The 13,863-nt window shown below is 36.5% G+C and overlaps 1 protein-coding gene across 4 annotated transcripts in view; it reads right to left on the bottom strand.

The window, feature by feature from the left end:
- LOC123676494 (RING finger protein 207-like) overlaps window positions 1-13,863 on the bottom strand; it is a 305,011-nt gene that overhangs the window by 252,440 nt on the left and 38,708 nt on the right. The window lies entirely within an intron of this gene.

Here is a 13,863-nt window from a genome sequence, read left to right on the forward strand (position 1 = left end):
AAATCTCTCGGTATGAGGTGAGTGATATCTGTTGTCAAAAACGTTGGCATATCCCTTGGATTGTGTATTATGTTATTTTTGGATTCTACTAGTCTGCCGTGTAGACACCAAAACTACTTCAACAAGAAGTTGGAAATTCTATCTGCGCCCGGGGATTTTCAGTTGTCAGTGGTCTTCAGTATTTCCTGTAGTTCTTCAGACGTCACTACACTATGCGGCATATTTTCTATGGTTTCACATGATTTCTCCTCTCTTCTTATTCAACACGCTCGGGAGTTACAAGGGGTCGGTGTTGACAGTTGATCCGTCCAAAAACTCTCTATATCTTTGGTGCTGGGAAGACTCCCTGATTCTGTTAACGTCAGCGAACTCTAAAGAGCATACTTGTAAACAATAAGAGTAGGGTTGAAGATGAATGTTGTAGTGATATATACAGGTCACTTGTGGTGAATGTCCTTCTTTTTATATAGGCATGACCACTCGATCGGCCAAGATAAGATATAATGAGCACATTAATAACAGACCTAAATCAGCCATGGGCGAACATTTGTTAGAATGTAAACATAAGACCACAATTGAAAATTTATCACTAATACATAAAGATAATAACTATAATAAATTTGTTCTCTTGGAACAGTTTGAAATTCTTAAAAATAAAACCATGATTTTTTTAAATGATATATAAGAATTTACTGGATGACATATGTTTAAATCTTCATAATAATTGTTATTGCAATAACAAAATTAAATTTTTCTCCAATCATCAAAAATTGTTTTTGTACTATTTTCAGGTGCAAAAGCCATAAATTCCTTACCGTACAAAAAGGACTCCGCACGTTTCTTATGGGAAATGGCTTTCCGTGAATTTGGGTGAATTTGATATGTTGTAGCTCTTGATAAACTGATCAGAAGTGTCCATAGCCACAAAGCTCAAAAATGGACAGTTTTCGAGACATGGAGCTTTGAAAATGGATTTTTTGCAACTTTCGGGGTTTTTGCTCATCAATTGGGGAGCTCTCATTTCTGGTTGGGATAAAATTTGGATATTCGGCGGCCAGAACTCGACTGAGAAATGATTTTCCTTGGTTATATTAGGCACCGCCATCGATAATTTTTTATACACTGCGCCACATTGGCTATGAAATGAGATACAAAATCCAAGATCTTGCATACATCTTTTCATGCCACAAAATAACGCCAGAATAATTCACATAACAGAGAAACGACATATTATAAGATTTTTTCAAGAGAGACCATAATAACTGAATCCTCATATATCTGATGTACAATAATATCAAATATGTTAGCCAAATGTTAATAACCAGGCACCGCGAGCTGTAATGGGGGAAAATGGGAAAATCATAATCATATATATCCACAGGGATAACAATTGTGATCACTATTGATGTCATTTACATATGATATGTGATTTGTTTCTCACAAATCTCGATAATCTGACAATGGGGTGCCAAGACATTTTCCTCAGAATGTCTCGCAATTGATGATAGCATCTCACAGACAAACGAATGCGTGAAAATGTCTGCAGTTTTGATACAATATAGTGCTATCCGGGTAGAATATAGAAGTCCAAGTGCTGGAAGCTAACTATGAATGGAACTTCCGATATTAACCCACGAATTCTTGAAAATACAATTTTTTTTTATGAACTTTTTGAACTTCACACATACAATTCATACGAATGAATACTATCTAATAATATAATCGTTGGCAAAATGAATGAGTAGATCAATCAAAACAAAACAATAATGAGAGTAGCACTCATAATAATAATAACAATAATGATAATAAACAAAAAACAATTTAAAATTATATTAGCAATCGCAAGAAATCATTCAGAATATTATGAATCGAATCGAGGGCAAAATTAATGATTTAGTAACATAAAACTATATCAACGAACGTAATACAATCACGAATCATCTCAAAAATAAGAAGAAAAATCAAGTCTTTCACGCCATGTAAACTCCTATCTAACTACTCGATCTTTGGTTGGGTGGATACTACCTCATCAAATCATAATATCATTGATTCATTCTGTTAGCAGCATCGAGCACATAGTTAAATAAATTGGAATTTGGATATTTGACTCATCGGTTATGGCGAGCAAAACTAAGAAACAATAAAACGTAAGCAACGTGAGCACAACCCGACGATCCTGGCACCCGATTTGCATGTGCAATAATATCCCTGTGTTATTTATAACACCATTTATGATTTCAACTAGCCTGCCGTGTATGCACCAAAATTTCTTCAACCAAAAGTTGTGGATTCCACCTGGGCCAGGTGATTTCCAATTGTGTGTGTTTTTCAATATTTCATGGAATTCTTCTATAGAAACTGCGTTATGCGATATGTGTTCTATTGTCTCACAGGATTTCTCTTCACTTCTTATCCAATCAGCCTGGGAGTTGTAGGGGATTGGTGTAGCCAGTTGATCTGTCCAAAAATTCTCAATATCCTCGACGGTTGGATGATTTCCTGGTGTTGCTGACATATTATTGTTTCACATTCTATAGAATTTTCTTTCGGAGTTTTCAAAAATCATATTATCCTGTTTTGTTCTATAGCTCTCATTGATTCTTCTGAGTCTTTTTGAGTACACACTAAGTTTTTGTTTCAGTGTGTCTAAAATTTGTTGAGCATTTTCATTGTTTGGATCATACGTTGTATGTTGCCGGTGACGATCCATTATTATATTACTTTTGCAAATTGGGTGAGCCTCCCAATATCTTGGCGGATGCTATGAACTTTGTCTTCTAGCCTTTTTTGCCAATGTGGTTTATTTTGTTGTTTTTCTCTGGCTGGTTGCTGACTTTTAGGTTTTGGCTTCACACCTTGCACTGTTGCTATTGAAAATGCTGCACAATATATGATGAGGTGTAATGATTCGAGATCATGGTAGTCAGAAAGATAATTGGGTATAATCTCCTTGTTGGTCATGACCAGAAGATGAGATAGTTTCTTGGGTGTCCTCAATCTTGGCAGAATCGGTCGTCTCAATGGATCTGTGCCCTCAAAATCTATAACGCATCTATTCATTGTGGCAGATAATCGCTCCAGTAGTTCTCTTTGGTCATCTTCTGGATTTTCGACGGGTGCAGCATATATATTCCGTCGTTGAGCATCACTTATTGCTATCACATCTGCGTTGTTTTGTTCCTCAGAGTTCATTTTTGCATTGATATTGTGTTGGTTTTCAGCACAATCGTAGTTTTCTTCAATTGTCGTTTCGTTGTTAGTGAGGTTCCTATTCTGTAGCATCAGTTGGACTTCTTTTATGGTGTTAAGTCTCTCATCGGGTACAAGTTTATTTCTCAATATGACCCGGTATTGGTCGGCTACTCTTTGCTCAGAAACTTGTAGTTCAGGATAGTTTCTGTGGAATTCTGCAAATAATTTTTTGCCGGTAGCCTATTTCATCCTCTTCCATATAAGTCACTTCATAATATATGCGCATGATCGTTTCATTTATCGAACTCGTCCATTTCATGCGTCTTCTTGGTAGACCTGCTTGGGTGAGTGCTGGTTGGAGATCCTGCGCAGCACCTTCAGTGGTTGGAGAAACTCGTGTTATTTTATTACGAATGTTATTATTATTATGAATGTTACTCTCATTATTATATTGTTTTTGAATGATCTACTCATTCCTTTTGCCAACGATCATATTATTATATAGTATTCATTCGTATGAATCGTATGTGTGAAGTTCAAAAAGTTTAAAAAAAAATTGTATTTTCAAGAATTCGTGGGTTAATATCGGAAGTTCCATTTAGCTTCCAACACTTGGATTTCTATATTCTACCCGGATAGTACTATATTGTATCAAAACTGCAGACATTTTCACGGATTCGTTTGTCTGTGAGATGCTATCATCAATTTCGAGACATTCTGAGGAAAATGTCTTGCCACCCCATTGTCAGATTATCGAGATTTATGAGAAACAAATCACATATCATATGTAAATGACATTAATAGTGATCACAATTGTTATACCTGAGGATATATGATTATGATTTTCCCATTTTCCCCCATTACAGCTCGCGGTGCCTGGTTATGAACATTTTGGCTAACATATTTGATATTTACAAATAAAACGGCTGATACTTGGAAATAATTGATGAAAAGAAAAATAAGTACAATATTTAGTACAATTTCCAATAGAATAATAATATCATAAGATATTAACAATTTCTCTGGTTAATGTATCAGCAATAGGAAACAGCCATCAACATAACCATTGTCAGACATAAGGTCTCCACGCCACCACGTAGGAATCATAATCGAAAGCAACCCAAGGAGAATGCGTGTCATCATGGGAGAATAGCGATATACCGGTTTCACCCTTATTAGGGATCATCAGTACCGCATAATTCTACCCAAGATGACAAACAAACGAAATAGCAGGCACCTTATTGAACACTGGCAGACGCTAGTCAGTATGAATTACTGCGGAGCGCCACACAGCGGACAAATAACCTAACTACCTCCTCCATGGGTACCTCGAAAAAGCAGAATCCCACGTCAACAAGGAAAATCTTCCGTTTTTTAGCCTAAGCGACATTCATCGTGTGAAATAACAAATAAAACGGCTGATACTTGGAAATAATTGATGAAAAGAAAAATAAGTTCAATATTTAGTACAATTTCCAATAGAGTAATAATATCATACGATATTAACTATTTATCTGGTTAATGTATCAGCAATAGGAAACTGCCATCAACATAACCATTGTCAGACAGAAGGTCTCCACGCCACCACGTAGGAATCATAATCGAAAGCAACCCAAGGAGAATGCGTGTCATCAAGGGAGAATAGCGATACACGGATTTCACCCTTATTAGGGATCATCTCTAGGGTGTCCGCTGGGTGGCGCTCCGCAGTAATTCATACTGACTAGCGTCTGCCAGCGTTCAATAAGGTGCCTGCTATTTTGTTTGTTTGTCATCTTGGGTAGAATTATGCGGTACTGATGATCCCTAATAAGGGTGAAACCGGTATATCGCTATTCTCCCTTGATGACACGCATTCTCCTTTGGTTGCTTTCGATTATGATTCCTACGTGGTGGCGTGGAGACCTTCTATCTGACAATGGTTATGTTGATGGCAGTTTCCTATTGCTGATACATTAACCAGATAAATAGTTAATATCGTATTATATTATTACTCTATTGGAAATTGTACTAAATATTGTACTTATTTTTTTTATATTTGATATTATTAGACATCAGATATATGAGGATTCAGTTATTATGGTCTCTCTTAAAAAAATCTCACAATATGTCGTTTCTTGGTCATGTGAATTATTTTGCAGTTATCTTGTGGCATGAAAAGATGTATGGAAGATCTTGGATTTTGTATCTCATTTCATAGCCAATGTGGAGCAGTGTATAAAAAATTATCGATGGCGGTGCCTACTATAACCAAGGAAAATCATTTCTCAGTCGGGTTCTGGCCGCCGAATATCCAAATTCTATCCCAACCAAAAATGAGAGCTCCTCGATTGATGAGCAAAAACCGAGATTGATGAGCAAAAACCCCGAAAATTGCAAAAAAATCCATTTTCAAAGGTCCATATCACGAAAACTGTCCATTTTTGAGCTTTGTGGCTATGGACACTTCTGATCAGTTCATCAAGAACTACAACATATCAAAAATTCAGCAAAATTCACGGAAAGCCATTTCCCATAAGAAACGTGCGGGGTCCTTTGCTCGTTGCTTAGCAAGACTTTTAATCCTATGATAAAAAACGCTACTTTTAATCCTAGGACTAAAAGTAATTGCATTTGAGCTCTCTAATTGAAATTTGAAGAATAAAACATTGTCTATTACAAACTTAGTAAAACAAACTAATTGGGCAACTATATATAGGTATTTATTTGTCATTTATTTATTTATTTATTCATTCAATTATTTATTTATTTATTTATTCATCCACAATAATATACAAGTGAATAATTTCAACCCATCAACATATTCCATGGGGTGTCTATACATCAATAAATTCTAGTTCAAAGTAGTTAATATAAGTTTCATCAAATCTATAATAATTAAATGTAAATATAAATGAAGTCAAAATTTAAAATGAATTAACACTGAAATAAATTAAATAAAATCAATAAATTAACGTTCAAAACAGGTTGAATCTTGAGACATTGATAGTCAATAATCGAGTATAAGACAAACATTGCATATATGACAAACTATTCAAAATGGCCAATCCAAAACTAACTCATAGTGTAGAAGGCTTTTTTGTACAACATTTTTTTTATTTCATGTTTCAACTTATATTTGTTCATAACTTTGAAAGCTTCAGGGATCTCATTATATACTTGTATGGCCTCATGGTTAATGCTTAGCTGAGTCGCCGCGACCCTATATGGTGTTAAAAAGTTCTTCGCATTCCTTGTGGTGTAATTGTGGAACTCTCCATTTCGCGTCAGTTTCTCCTTGTTGTTGTGGATGTATAGGATGCAGGAAAGTATGTTCTGTACTGTGTGATTTAACATTTGGAGGTAGGTCGTTCATGTATATCAAAAATAATAGAGGCCCCAGTATGGACCCTTGAGGAACTCCACACTCCACACATCCCCAGTCCGAGTATTTATCCTGAATACAAACTCTTTGATATCTACCTTGCAAGTAACTACTGATCAGCTTCAGCGGGTTACCTCTAATGCCATAGCTCTCCAACTTCTGCAGCAAGATATCATGATTAAGGATATCAAACGCTTTATTCAGATCGCATGCCATAGGCCTGCACTTCTTTCTTGAGTCCAAAGCATCTTCAACCTCAACCAGTACCGAAGTTATTGGTGTAGTTGTGGACTTATTCTCTTGGAAACCATGTTGTTCGTGACATATAATATTGTACTTCGTGAAAAATTCCAGAAGTCTATCCTTCAAAACAATCTCGAATATTTTGGAGAGGCTTGGGCGTATTGAAATAGGCCTGTAGTTTGAAGGTTCAGATTTATCTCCTCCTTTGAATACAGGAATTATTTTGGCACGTTTTAACTGATCAGGAAAATAACCTTCCCTGTAGCATCTCGTTATAATCTCTGCCAAAGGCTCTGCTATACTTGGAATGATCAGCTTCAACATACTCGGTGACATGTCATAGATATCTCTACAGTCTTTACCCTTGAGCTTCTTCGCTATCTTCAGGACATCTATTGCAGTTATTTCTCTTATGAAAAAGGAATTTCTCATGAATTTTCCTGCTTTTTACGTAGGTCTCCAGAACTAACGTCAACTTTTGAGCAGTTTTTCTCAATATCTTTTCTTATTTTCAAAAGATGTTCATGTAAGGTCATCGGATTTATTTCTGCTTCATCATGCTGGTTATTTTTTCCTTGATTACCCCTTATAACCTTCCATATTTCCCTGATTTTCTTTGATGAGTTCTCAATTTTTCTAAGATTTTCTTTCCTCTGTATTTCAACCAATTTTTCCCTGTATAATCTTCTACAAACATTATATACTTTTCCACTATCTGAATCTCCTTTTATATGATGTATCACTGAAAGCGCATCTAACCTGTTCTTCATTTCCTTGATCTCCCTGTTTTTCTTCAGCTTTGACACCCAATATCCTCTCTCAACTTTTAGAACCTTTTGAGGGCAAGTTAACTCATAGCTCTCTAGAATTTGGGTCCAGAACCGGTCAAAGATCTGTCCCGTAGATAAGTCGGAATATACGAAATCCCAGCACTGACTTGTGAGTATCTCAATGAATCGATCTGTATTTTGTTTTCCCAGATTTCTTACTAATTTACTTTTTCTTTTCTTAGGTTCCATTAACATACCAGAACATCGTAACACCTGTCCTCTATGGTCCGAAATATGTGGTTCTATTGTACATGGATCAGAGTCTGTATCACTATTAGAATATATGTATTATCAATTAAAGATGTAGTTTCAATTGATACTCTGGAAGGTTCATTGAATTTAGCATGGAGATTGAACTCACCCATTAGATTCTGCAGGTTTCTTCCATTTGTGTTGCATCTTATGAAGTCACTGTTGAAGTCTCCAGCAACATAGATTCCTTCATACCCCAGATTCATGCACTCCAACTCATCCAAACAGGACCGAAAATTTGTCAGAAACACCTCAAAATCTCCTTGTGGTGATCTATATACCCCAATTATAATTTTTCTATGAAGTCTCTCATAAACTCCTGCCAATTCAATGTGATTTTTCACAGAGTATTTACTCACACACTCCAGTGGCAACATTTTCGAGTCATCTCTGTGAAGGATCAGAACTCCACCATATCCATTTGGTCTAGAATAATGGGCACCCAAGACAAAGTTCTGCACTATTAGTTGTTCAGTATGATTTTCCTCCAACCAGTGTTCAGTCAACACAGCAACATATATATCTTCCTCTTTCAAGACCTTTTCTAGGAGTTCAACTTTATTTGTGATTGATCTTATGTTCAAGTTCAAAATGTTGTATGTCTTATCCTTGATGTCTTCTCTGTCCACGAAAAAATCGGTATCTTCTGACAGTCACTCCTTGAGGCCAAACTCAGGCTTACTAACTTCTTCAGGTAGTTCATAATAATCTATTCCTACTTTGAAGGCTCTGCTTGAACTTCCTTCGTTCGAAATTAATTCCACCTGTGACTTTTCCCCTGGAAATTTATCCGAGAGGAACTTCATGACGTCCTCTGTTGTACATTTCATATTAATTTTCCCTCCATACAGCTGTGGCGGCTTCTCATTAAAAGCTCCACATAGCAACAATAAACACAGCACTCGGTAGCCTAGACGTTAAGAGGTAGACTCACTCACCGAGATACGACAAAGGTGCCGGGTTCGAGTCCCGCCGGTTCCCGATAATAATAAATTCCCCAAGCGTCTGTGAAACGGCACACACAAATATACCAAAGTCACACTGATGAGTCCAGTGTGTTTGCCAGGGACGAAACGCATAAGTAGGCATATGTGAAAGCCTACATTGGTGACCCCGACGTGATGGGAATGGCCGTCTTAACGATGTGTCCTGGAAAGCAGAAGGTTGATGCGTAACTCCCATATATCTGCAATTTCCAAACGAAACTCTAGACGCCCATTCCCATGACGTGCAATACGTGCTCCTTGGTCTGCCGCGGTATAGCGGACCTGAATAGGCGGCATTCACCGTCCGCACGATGCCGCGAGGTGCAGCTCTGATTAGGCGGCAATCACCCGGCTGCACCGATGACCTCGTAACACGCATAAGTTTCGTTCCTCCGTCACTGGGGAGGGAGTCATGTGGCGGCTTCTCATAAAAAGCTCCACATAGCAACAATAAACACAGCACTCGGTAGCCTAGACGTTAAGAGGTAGACTCACTCACCGAGATGCGACAAAGGTGCCGGGTTCGAGTCCCGCCGGCTCCCGATAATAATAAATTCCCCAAGCGTCTGTGACACGGCACACACAAATATACCAAAGTCACACTGATGAGTCCGGTGTGTGTGCCAGGGACGAAACGCATAATTAGGCATATGTGAAAGCCTACACAGCCATCCTTTTTGTTCCGCTGATTGGAGTGCGATGTTTATGTTTTCGTTTGTGATTTCTGTCTTTTGTAGATTTCTGTTTACCGTCTGGTTTTCCTTAGTGACGCTAGATGGTGCTATTTTAGGGATGCCTCTCGTTTCGTCAAATGAGACGGATCTCTGACGTGACATTACCAGTTGACCAAACAACTGTTCATTTGCGCTACTCACGGTTGACGGTTCTGACTTAGAGGCCCCACTGACATCCACTAGTATTTGTTTACAATTTGTGTTATATCTTTTTTTATTGTTTTCTGATATAATCTGACTTTTTCTAGCATCTTCCGTTTTCATTAAATCTATTATCAATTCTTGATCTTTCACTCTTTTTTCCAATTGGGTAATTAGTTTCTCACTTAAAGTTTTATCCATCTTGATATGCTTGCTGTCCAAGGCGCTTTCCGAATTTCGGTCTTGTGAATTTTCCACTTTTGAACTTTTCCCTTCACTTAATTTGGAAAAGGCCACCAATACTACTCCACCAATTTTAGCACTTGCTGGTAACTTTTTGAAAATTATATACTCAATTAAGTCATCTTTTTTCCATTTATTTAATTTGGTTTGAAGTTGCACTACATTCACTTCAGCCATCTTGAATTTTTTATTTATAGTGATATTGAATGTACAGGGTGGGCAAATAAGCGAGGTAAGCGGCTATATCTCAGGATACAGTCATCGTAGAGACTTGCGGTAAAAAATTTTACCACTAAAGTGTACGAGAAAACACACTGGAAATTGTTTTGAAGTTCATACCTCTACCGCTAGGGGGCATAATTGCCATCGTCGAGTAGAAAAATGAATTTTACTCGAAAATGTTTCATATGAAGTTGAAGAAAAAATATCATCACTGTAATCCTTGTAAAATTCTCTATCTTTTTGAATTGTCACTTTCGATTTTACGACATCAAATAAGGGTAGGTGAAAAGGAGTAATCTGACTAAAATTGAAGTGCCTGTAAGTTCAGTTTGGCTCAACATTTTTGAGCAAATTAGATCTCGTCTGAAAGATAATATCTTGTTTATTGAGGACAAAATATACTCATGATGAATTTGTTTTTGCTGCTTTCGATGGGGGGCGCTAAGTCATAAGTTCATTGTTTTGTTCATTCTACTTCGGAATTTCAAATGTAATGATAGGATTTTTTTAACAGAAACAGAAATTCCATCAAATTTGCATGAAGAAACCTGCAGGTCGCAAAGCGAAAGTTTGAGGTGTTCTGAAGTTATGGCCGAAAGAAGATATTCTTCCACTGATGCACGGCGAAAAACCAAATTGTGTCTTTAAGTTCTGACAGAAACAGAAATCCCATCAAATTTGTATGAAAAACCCGAAAGGTCGCAAAGCGATAGCTTCAGGCGTTCTTGAGTTATGGCCTAAAAAAGATATTCTTCAACTGATGCACCAAAAAACTGAGTTGTGTCTTCTTTCGGCCATAACTCCAGAACGCCTGAAGCTATCGCTTTGCGACCTGCAGGTTTTTTCATGCAAGTTTGATGGAATTTCTGTTTCTGTTAAAAAATCCTATAATTACATTTGAAATTTCGAAGTAGAATGAACAAAACAATGACCTTATGACTTAGCGCCCCGTATCGAAAGCAGCAAAAACAAATTTATTATTAGTTGTATCGAAGTTTGTTGAGTGGTCTCCTTATGGGAACATTCGATCCGTGGGAAGAGAAAAACTTGGCAACTACGGAAAAAATCCAAGACGTTCTTTTTGAAGGTACGCCCATCGGGGGCGGGAAATAAGTTACCTTAGGCCAAATCTCACGAGTAAGTTTCGGGGAGTCGAGGACAACTCAAGTTAGAGTTAATCACGGGGAGTTCAGGGAAACTCAAGAATCGGTTCGGTAATTGGTCGCGGAAATTAGGAAGTTAAGAATTAAAGGTAGATCGTTGAAATCTGTAGTTAGTAGAAGGTAGGCGGTATAAGTATTTTGGAAGTTTGAAACGCAGTTAATAGTTTGAAAAATTCATTAATAATTTTTTCTTTTTTGGTTCTGTCACGGGTCGATAGAGGATTTAGTAGATTTAAAGATTAGGCAATAACGGTATCGTTTCGATGAAGTTACATGAAGTTCCAGATACATTTCGCGATAGTGGAGTGTGAGAGTACATTTGAAGGATTAGCCATCGAGGGAATTAAGAGGTAGCAAGTTGAGAAATTCAACATTTTAATTTTTTGTTTGTTTGTTCTGTCCAATGTTCTGAAATCTCCAGTAGTTTTGTGAAGTTTTAAGGGAATAAAAGAGACCTGCCAGTTTGAGGCAAATCCTTCCGAAGATTAATTCTTGTTCAATTTTGTTTCATTTTTTTGTTAGTAAAATTATAAAAGAGCTTATGCCTTTCAGTTACCACTAAACCTGTTCCCAAAGATAGAATCCAGTTTAACACTAAGTCCTGTTCCTAGTGCGGCAGGCCTTACCCACACTTTCTCCCTTAATTAAGGAGAAAGAATTTAATTAACATCTTCAATAAAACTACCACCCCTTGATCAGAGGAAAGCCGCTCTTCCAATGATCACACGAGGCGGTGGATTAGTACACCACTTCCTCCTTTGTAAAAACCTTAGACCTTTTAGGTATATATCTATCACTTTGCCTTTTTAACAATACTCGTAATTTTGAATATTTACTAATATCCACACCATTTTTGATATCCAGTGTGGAACGCAACATTGAATACTGTGACCAAAGATTGGATGCCTTGACGGTCTTCGTTAAATTTGAGAAATACACCATAAGAGCACTCTCCGAATAGTTTTGCACATTTTTTTTCTTTACACCTATCCATGAATCGCTGATATGCAAGTTCATAAACTTGGCGAGATTTGGGTGGCAAAAGATTAAGATTACTGCTTCGGCACTTTCCAATATATCCGCAGGTATATTTTCATCGTGTTCTGGAATCATTTTGAAAGCAGCGTTGAAACTACTACAAAAATTATATGATTAGTACGTCTACTTGAGAATCAATATTTATCAACAATACCAGATATCCATGACTACCGACTTGCTATCGCTGTTATAATTAATAGGTGTTCAAATTTATTACCAAAATTATTAACGATTTTTGAATAAAACTGAATTTATTTTAATTTTGACTTGGTTGGAGAAAAAAAGTATACATCATACCTACTAAAAGTGCCTATTTTTTTCTGTGACGGGAAAAAAATTTGACATTTTATCTCTGTTGACAGGTAACAAAATATGACTTTTCACGAAATTACTTTTTTACCCGGGAAAAAAGTGAGTACTTTTTTCCCGGATATATATTTATCTACATATAGATAAAGGAATAATAATAATTCGACTATACACTGTTGATGGCTTTTGTTGTTGTGCCAGTTCCGAAAAATAAGCCAATAACACTGTCTCCGAGAAAGAACTGCATGTCTTTTTCATTTTCCATTCCATAAATCTTGAATACACGGTTTCGTAAATTTTCCGCGATTTAGCTGGCAATAATTTTCGTGACGCTACTTCCGCTACTTCTATCAACTCCGGTGGAGTCAGAGAAAACTCGGAATCAGACATTTTTTAACTTTATATTATTCAACAAAATAACTACTAAACAATTATTACTGAGTTCGCAATTTTTGAAACAAATCACAAAATTAAATTGACAGATATTTGATTACTTTGGAAGTTTCCCTTAGCAACGCAAGTCTAATTGCAGCTTACTAGTTTAAAATTTCAAATTTCATATCGATAACATTCTGACTTTAATATATTGTAATATGTTATTTCACTATTAAATTGTCGTTTTTCCTGTCACAGAAAAAAATAGTGTATTATACACGGGAAAAATATTAGATTTTAGCTCTCGGTAGCCTCGAGCTAAAATCTAATACTTTTTTCCCTTGTATAATAAATAACTATTTACTCGAAATTTTGCATTCGCTCGGCTGCGCTGCGCTCCACCTCGCAACTGCAAATATTGCTCGTAAAAAAATATGCACTTTTAATCCTTATAATATAATAGACTATTAAATTAAAACAATATTTTTATTATATTGGAGTGATTAAGTCAATATAACACATATCTATGTTCCTGCCCAGTTTGACTTTTGTCACAACCATGTTAGCTTCCCCATATGTCTTACTTTCATTCTAGATATTTCCACCGACTTGTTCGTTAGTAATATTTTATAGTGAAGAATTGCATCTCAAAATTGATCACCTTCAATCTTAGTAATATTTTTGTATTTATTGACTTCTGGGTTAATCTTTACTTTAACGCCCCCTCCCCAATATTGATAATATTTCATATAGTGATTCGTTATGATGTTT

The sequence above is a fragment of the Harmonia axyridis genome, chromosome 3 (genome assembly GCF_914767665.1).
Source record: "Harmonia axyridis chromosome 3, icHarAxyr1.1, whole genome shotgun sequence".
NCBI classification, from domain to species: Eukaryota; Metazoa; Arthropoda; class Insecta; order Coleoptera; family Coccinellidae; genus Harmonia; species Harmonia axyridis.